The 8,499-nt window shown below is 44.9% G+C and overlaps 1 protein-coding gene across 2 annotated transcripts in view; it reads left to right on the top strand.

Moving 5' to 3' along the window:
- Kazn (kazrin, periplakin interacting protein) overlaps positions 1-8,499 on the top strand; it is a 978,630-nt gene that overhangs the window by 186,568 nt on the left and 783,563 nt on the right. The window lies entirely within an intron of this gene.

Genomic DNA, 8,499 nt, shown 5'->3' with positions numbered 1-8,499 from the left:
CCATTGGACACGCAAACTTTATATGCCCCAGTACAGGGGAACGCCAGGGCCAAAAAGTGGGAGTGGGTGGGTAGGGGAGTGGGGGGGGAGGGTATGGGGGAACTTTTGGGATATCATTGGACATGTAAATGAGGAAAATACCTAATAAAAATATTTTTAAAAAACCCAAAAGGTCTGTAGGAAAGCTGGCTGATGTAGTTGTTTGACACATTCCCTTTGAAGCATATATGTTCCTGTCCCCTACCTCAGCCCTCTCAACCTCTGAGGGCTTCATCCTTTATTGCTCCACCTCCAAGTGTCCTACCCTAGCTCCTTCCAAAAGGGTCTAGTCTCCCAATGACTCTATGGTCTCCAATATCCTAATTACTGACCTTCTATGGGGGGTCAAACTTGGGAGAAACACAAACTGAACTTACATTAGCCTTCACTAAGGTTTGGTGAATGATGACCCCTGACATGCATTTCAGTCTTTTGAAAAGACTGATCCATGTAAGTCTCCATGGTATGGTGCTGCTATGGGTGTAAGCTGTGGGTGCTATGTTTTAAGATAATGGACTTTTACTGGAGGACATAACAACAGGAATGTTGGCAACCCCTGCTTCCAGGTTTGTGCTTGGTGGGTTTGGCTGATGTAGGTGGATTCATGCGTGCAGAAGAAAATCAATTCCATTAACATTGTGATAATATACTCTCTTTCCTTGCTTGTTTCCTTCCTTTCTTCCTCCCTTCCTCTTTTGTTAGTTGTTTTTCTCATTGCTCTGACAAAACACCCAACAAAAGCAACTTAAGGGAAGAAGGTTTACCCTGGCTCACAGTTTGAGGGATACAGTCCATCATGGCAGAGAAGGTATGACAGCAGAAGCCTGAGGCATGGCTTTGGGGATGGCACCGGGTGCATCTGCTTACTTTCTCCCTTTTATTCAGTTTGGGTTCCCAGCCCATAGGATGGGGCCACCCACATTCAGGGTAGGTCTTCCTACTTCAGTTAAAACTCTCTGGAAATGCACCCCCCCCTCACACTCGGACGTTTGTTTCCAAAGTGACTCTAAATATAATCGAGTTGCGAGAGAAGATGCCTACCACCCTCCTTCCTTCCACTCAGCACCCGCCATTGTATCCCAGATATCTGCTCTCTGGAGTCACATTGCTGGGCTGGCTTGTCATTCTTAGGGTTTGTCTGCCCCAGGTTCATTTGAGAACTCTAGATGAGGAGGCTGATGTTCCTGAATCTTAGAGCTCTCTGGCATCAGCAACCTCCTTGGTCCTCACACATGGTATCTCCATTCTGCCCTTGGCTTTGGCATGGAGACATCCAGAGTCAGGACTATACCACAGCTGTGCTTCCCTCCTCATCAGCCCTGGCTCATCTCTGATCACTTTGCATTTCTTGAACCAAGATTTGTCTTCATTGCAAAAGAACTACTTACACGGGCTCTTTCCAGGTCCTGCTAACCTGTGCTCCTATGAACAGTGAGATGAGCATATCTCTGGACCAGAAAGTCTTAAGGAGGAACACCACATGGAGTGTGGCTCTGTGCCCTGGAGTTGCTGTTCCATGATGGGTTTCTGCCCAAGGCCACCTGGGTGATTTCTCAGGTCATCTGGGAGTGTGAGATACAGGCCCCTGTCTACCAGGTTGTCTGGCGATACTCTGAGACAGTGTGGGTGGAGGCCTTTGCTAAACTGGCTTGTGGACTATAAACTCAGCAGCTTGCATGCTGGGCTGGGAGCCATAAGCAAATGTGCTCAACTGGTGACTTCTCCAAGGCAGAAAAGAGAAGACAGTAATTCCTTAACAGGGCAAACACAGCCTGCTCCTAAAGCCAAGAAAACAGTGTGGCAGACCTGTTCCATGCTCCTGAAAAGAGGATCTTTCTATGGTGTCTTAGTTTGTTCTCTCTATAAAGAGGGGAACACTGCATAGGTCTTTTTTTGTCAACTTGACATAAGCTAGAGTCATCTTGAAAGAGGAACCCTCAATCGAGAAAAAACCTCCATTGGATTAGCCTGTTAGCAAGTCTGTGAGACATTTTCTACATTAATGATTGTTGTAGGAAGACCCAGCCCACTGTGCACTGTGGGTGGCACCACCACTAGGCAGGTAGTTCCCGATAAATAAATAAATCCCCAATATCAGGTATATATATATATATATATATATATATCATATACATGTATATATTCTTAATATATTCTTGATATATATGTGTATGTATTCTTGAGATATATATATATACATATATATATATATGATATATATACATACATATACACACACACATATATATACATATCCCTGATATATCCCTCATATATATATACATATCCTTAATATATCCTTGATATATATATGTGTGTGTGTGCATCTTTTATATATATATATATATATATATATCCCTGATATACACACATATCCCTGATATTTAGCATATATATATATATATATATATATATATATCCCTGATATATTTGTATCCCTACTTTTGATATATATGTATCCCCAACACACACATACACACACTCACAGACACACAAGCTGAGTTCTCCATGAAGAGCAAGTCAGTAAATAGAACTTATCTATGGTTCCTCTTGAAGTTTCTACTTCCAGGTTCCTACCTTGACTTCCCTTCATAATGGACTACAAACTGTCAGCTATAATAAACCCTTTCCCTCTAAGTTGTTATTGTTGTTGTTGTTATTATTGTCATGGTGTTTATCACAGCATAAAAGCAAACAGAAACAAAAACACTGGACATGACTTCTGCAAACTCTTTAGGAGTCTATGTACATTTCAGCACCTTCTATTTACCTTCCAAAAGGCAGGCAGAATATCTATAACATTCTTCCCAGAACTTCCAGCTGACCGAGGTGCCCACCTGCTCATCACACACTTCTGGTTCCAGGTGGAATGCACCTTTCCTGGGTAGACACCTGTGGTCCTCAACACTTGTATGCATGGCTTTACAACCCGCTGCTCCTCCCATCGCTCTGCAATGTGGTTATGTTGGACCAAGTGATACTCACTGTGGCCCTTGGGGCCCTGGGAATGCAGTCTTGGAAGTGATAGAGACCCTTCACAGCCGCTAATATAAGAATGAGTTTGTGCGTTGTTCTCTAAGAAAGGAATCTGCACATTCACTAATGGTTTGTTCTGAGGGAACCTTTCATCTACATGTTGTCCAGTGTGTGGTGTGATGGTTCTTTACCCACTGCTGTGATAAAATACCCCCAAAAAGCCACTCAAGGAAGGAAAGCCCTGCCCACAGTTCAAGGCAGGGAAGTCAAAGCACAGCAACAGAAGGCGGTTGGTCAGTGACCACAACCAGGAAGCAGAAGGGTGTGAATGCTGGCTTTATGTAGTCTAGGACCTAAGGCCAGGGATAATGCCACCCTTCTTTAGGGGACTGCTTCCTCACAGTCCCCCACAAGCATACCCAGAAGCTAACCTCATCAGAACAATCCCTCACAGGTTTGCCTGAAGGCTTGCCTCTAGTGGTTCTAGAGCCTGTCAAGTTGACAGCCAACACTAACGGTCACAGGAGGGCACAGGAGTAATACGAAGTGGCCTTGGTGTTCTGGAACCCTTGCCCTTTGACACTGAGAGATGAGACCATCAGGGAAAAGAGCAAGACCATACATCTAAGAGACAAGACAGACCATGTGATCGGAAGGTCAAGGCTAACCATTGGACTGGCTGACTGCCTGTGTTTGCCCTCCTGCTAGAATCTTCTGGCTGAAGAATGGAGGAAGACAGACCCTTAGCATGCTAACCCACCATCTTCTTAGATTGCTGGCTTTCTGGATAAGACAGAGTTTAAAGATTCAATTCCTGGTTTTTAATTCAGGTGGCTCAGACCCAGCTATAACGCTTCATGGATTGTCTTCCTCGCCCCATCCCCTGGCCACACTCTTCACACCCTTTGGGTCTTAGCTTCCCGATCACAGTGACCGAGAAGTCATCTCATCTCCTCCAAAGCTGGAGGAGGCTGAGATGGCTGGCCAGCCAGTCCAGTCTAAGCCTACATGGAGAGACTCTGCTGGGGGAACTAAGGTGTGATCCGGATGGGTACCGGCATCCTACTCTAGCTTTCCTAGACACAAGTACTACAGTACAGAACAAATAAAGGAAGGCAGATCTCTTCTACTGAATTACAAGATCTTGAAGGATGGGCTGCATGCTTTTCACCTGTCCCCTGAGCTTCAGCAAGTGTCTGGCATGGAACAGACATGCAGGAGTGTTGTTCACTGGAACCAGATTTAAGGTGCTCCATTGCCCCACAGACAACAGTGCCTGCATCTCCCTCCCAGGAGGCAGGTCGGGATCATACTTTGGATGCTGCGGTGAATAGACTCAGACTGTTTCCAAACAGTGATCTTCCCATTTTCCAAAATGTTCTATCTCCCAGGAGTTGGAACTGAACTCCATTTGTGCCATGTCATCTCACATAACCGCCCCCCCCCTTCCCCAAGTGACCTGTTATCTTTAGAACGTGCCGTAAGCCACGTGGACCTTTCCATTCGTTTCATTTTAGAAACACAGCCAAGCACATACATCTCGTTTTAGATGGATCCTGGCAAGCTGACTTCCTGTTCCCATTCAATCAATCATCCCCCATCTTTGGCAGGAAGGAGAGCATGCAGTTTCACACGTGCCAACCCCAACATATTTCTAATTCCATCATGGCTGGGTGGGTGCCTCCTCTGCCGTAGGATTTTAAGATGCTTAAAAAAAATGTGTGTGTAAGAGTATTTCACAGCCAGATCTAGGAACTCACAGACTGGGTGGTGACAGAAATAAGGCCAGAGTTCTATGTGGTAGAAGGAAAGAGGCCACATGACCAGAAAGTCTTGCCAAAGCTCAAAGCACTGGGGTGCTGGGTACCAAGGTGTTAGTGGTAACTTAAGAGTAAAATGGACTGAAGTGGCTCACAGTGAAAACAAGAAGAAGGACTAGGTGTTCCTAAATATATCCCAGGGACCAAGAGAGCTAGGGAAAGGGTGAGCTGACAGCCTTTGTTATTGGTAAGGGTCCATTTAGTCATTTCAAAACCTTAAGGCACTGTGACAGCCAGTTTTCCTTGTGATGTTCCAATGATCACTGGTAAGTATACATACATGTCTTGAGGACCTTGATATGTATCTAAGCTGTGTGCCTGAGCACACATGTATCTAATCTTGTCTCCTGTTAGTTCCTTAGTAATTCTGAGGTCTCTGTAGATGGTCCCCTGCCTTCATAACTTAACTCCACCCCTTGTCATTAATCCTTTACTGAAATCAATAGCATCCTTCCTGAGAAGCCGAGAGGGATTTTTGACCTTTGGTTTATTTCTTCAAGCTCTGATTTATCGTTTCCCCATTTCTTCTTAGAACAGACTAAGAACTCCCCTTTTCTGCCTGGGTTGTCCAGCAGGGAGCAGGAAGCGCTGACTCTAAGTCATAGCTGCGACTGGAAGGCAGTGGGCAGAGACTCGACTCTGCAGTGCTAGCTTCTCCTTCAGGACCTGCTTCTCAGATGCTGTTCCTTATTAAAAAAGGATGCGAGCACAGAATAGCCTCTGTGTTAAAGTTGTATTTAAGAGTCACTTCATTATTGATGTGAGTGGTAGCTTCAGAAGTGTGTTGCACAAGAAAGAAGCATCCCCCCTCCTTCGCTTAACCTATGTTAATCTCCTTTTTTTCACAGTCCAATTTGCTCCCCTTCTGTTCTGTTCTCAGCTGGCTCCTGGTGCTTCACTACAGATACCAAACGAGTAGAGCAATAATCTGTTATTATTAATAAGTGGCTCTGTGGGCAAGATGCAAGCAAGTCGTATTCATTGCATCTGTATGCAAATTCACTGGTTTTGGAAACTGCATTCATTAGCAGGGTGGCTTTTGTGTATCTGCTGGGCCCCTAGCTTGCTGCAGCACCTACATGTTTCTTGTCACGTGTGAAGTTCAGTCTTCCAGAGCTCAGGAATGGCTTCTAGGCATGTGTTTAACCTGTCTCTGAGCTGGGGAGATGGCTCATTTGGTAAAGTGTCATGCAAGCAAGAGCACCTGAGTTTGGATCCCAGCACCCATGTAGAAAAGATGGTGCATACCTATAATCCCAGCATTGGAGATGCTAGAGACAGGAGGACTCTTGGGGTTTGCTGGCTAACCAGTCACAATGAATTGGCAAGCTCTGGGTTCAGTGAGAGAGAGACTCCTCCTCAAAAAATAAGGCAAGAGAGGCAATTTGGAAAATACACAATGCCAACACCTGGTCTTTACATATGTGTGTACAGACATGTACATATGTATACATATGCATACTCAAATAAACATGTACACACATAGACACACAAACACAGACAGACACAGATGGACACACAGGGGCAGGGTGCATTTCAACTGTTAGGGGTTACAGTCCAGGCCATGGTAGAGTTATCAGTGCACATACATGACCTACTTTAAATGCATTTGTGTGTTACTGTTTAAAAATCTAGGCTCAAGTTGTGTAACATACACACAGAGACATACTATATACAGATACACACACACATGTGCACAGACATAACATACATAGGCACATAGGCATACTACACACACAGAGACATATGTATCCATACACATGTGCACACACACACCACACACAGATATACAAGCACCCACACATATACACACACATACATACCACACAGAGACATATATGCACATACATGCACACAGACACACACACACCACATAGACACATGCACACACACACCAGACAGACAGACACACACACACAGAGGCACACATGCACACAGATACACACACATACACACACACATAGACATACATGCACACACATGCACACATATACCACATAGACATATGCACACACACATAGGGACACACACACCACACAGACACACGCAAACACAGAGATATCCACAGATACACACACACACACATAGACATACATGCACACACATGCACACATATACCACATAGACATATGCACACACACATAGGGACACACACACCACACAGACACACGCAAACACAGAGATATCCACAGATACACACACACACACATAGACATACGTGCACACTCACACCCAGCTGGTATGCTTTGTCTGTGGGCACCACTCCTGAGCCTACTTGTGTGGGACTTGGGGTTCACAACATGCTCTGGGTTAATTGGATCTGTGTGCCATTTTGATCTGGTTGGCCAGTCTGCCACATGAATCTGTTTTTTCTTAGGGGGGTTGCTTATTTGCATGGTTTAGAATGATACGAATTGCTTTTCATACCTGGAGAATTTTCTTTCTTTGAAAAGTCCACAGCTCTGACCTAGCCAGGTCTGAGATGGTAGTCCCCAGTCACCTGTGTCAACTGGACTCTTGATATGTAACTGGTTCAAATTCTGCTTTGACTCTACAATCTTAAATATAGGAGGTGGGAAAAAAGAAAATGCAGTGCTTCAGCCACATTTCTATTAGCTACAGATTAAGATGCTCTTCTTAATTTTTAACATGTTGGTGTAAATAAAAATATACTAGAAGGTTAACTTCAGCTTAAACAAAACAAGTACTTTTTTTTTCTTTTGAGTCAAGGTCTCATATAAAACCCAGGCTGACCTCAAACTTACCATTTAGGCAAGGATGACCTTAAGCTTACTCATCCTCCTGCCTCTACTTCTTGAATTCAAGGATTACAGGTATGTGCCATTGTACCTGTTTTTTATGCAGTGTCGGAATGCAAACTCCGGGCTTTGCCGTCTTGGCAAACATTTTACCAACTGAGCTGTATCCCTATTCTTTAAAAAGGTTTAAATGAGGTTCTAGAAACTTTAAAGCTGTGTGCCTTGATCTTTCTGAAAACAGTGCTACTTCTGGTCACACACTCAAGGACACAGGCTGATGGGCCAGGTTGGTCCTTGGCCTCAGCGAAAGTGCATCAGTACACTGAGGGAGGTGAAGGGTGTGTGCATTGGTCACTATGTATCTGACAGGCATATACTGAGTACCTATTGTGTGTGTGTCAGATGTGAGATAAAAGGCTTGAATGCTTGGGAGAAAGAGTCCTGGATGCCCCTCCATGGGACATACTTGAACATTACTCTAGCCTGGGGTCTCACCCAGAACTGAGGAGCCACTGGAAGAGCAGGGGAAAATGAGGGGTTCCTTCTGCATTCATACGAGGGGCTGTTTCTCCCATAGCTATAGCCTGTATGACCACCTTGTGAAATACCGATTCCCCACCTGTAGCAGCATGACCCAGACAAGAACAGACTCTCTGGAGACAGGTTTCAATGAGACAGCTTGTTTAATGGGGGAACAAATGTTTAAGTTTTTGGGGGTTGAGTAGGGGGGCTATCTGGGGTGAGTGTACATCATTGGCCAGGGCTGGGATCCTGGGGACGCCTCATTTGCATAAGGAGGAAGTCCAGGTGCTGCTGGACATGACCTTATAAGGGGAGAGGAAGTTTAACCTGGCTACTGGCCATGTGACCTCCTGTGGTAGGGGAAGGTGGGGGCACAGGGAGAG

The sequence above is a fragment of the Mus caroli genome, chromosome 4, assembly GCF_900094665.2.
Source record: "Mus caroli chromosome 4, CAROLI_EIJ_v1.1, whole genome shotgun sequence".
Lineage (NCBI taxonomy): Eukaryota > Metazoa > Chordata > Mammalia > Rodentia > Muridae > Mus > Mus caroli.
The sequence above is the reverse complement of the archived record's forward strand: the minus strand, read 5'-3'. Positions and strand labels throughout refer to the sequence as shown.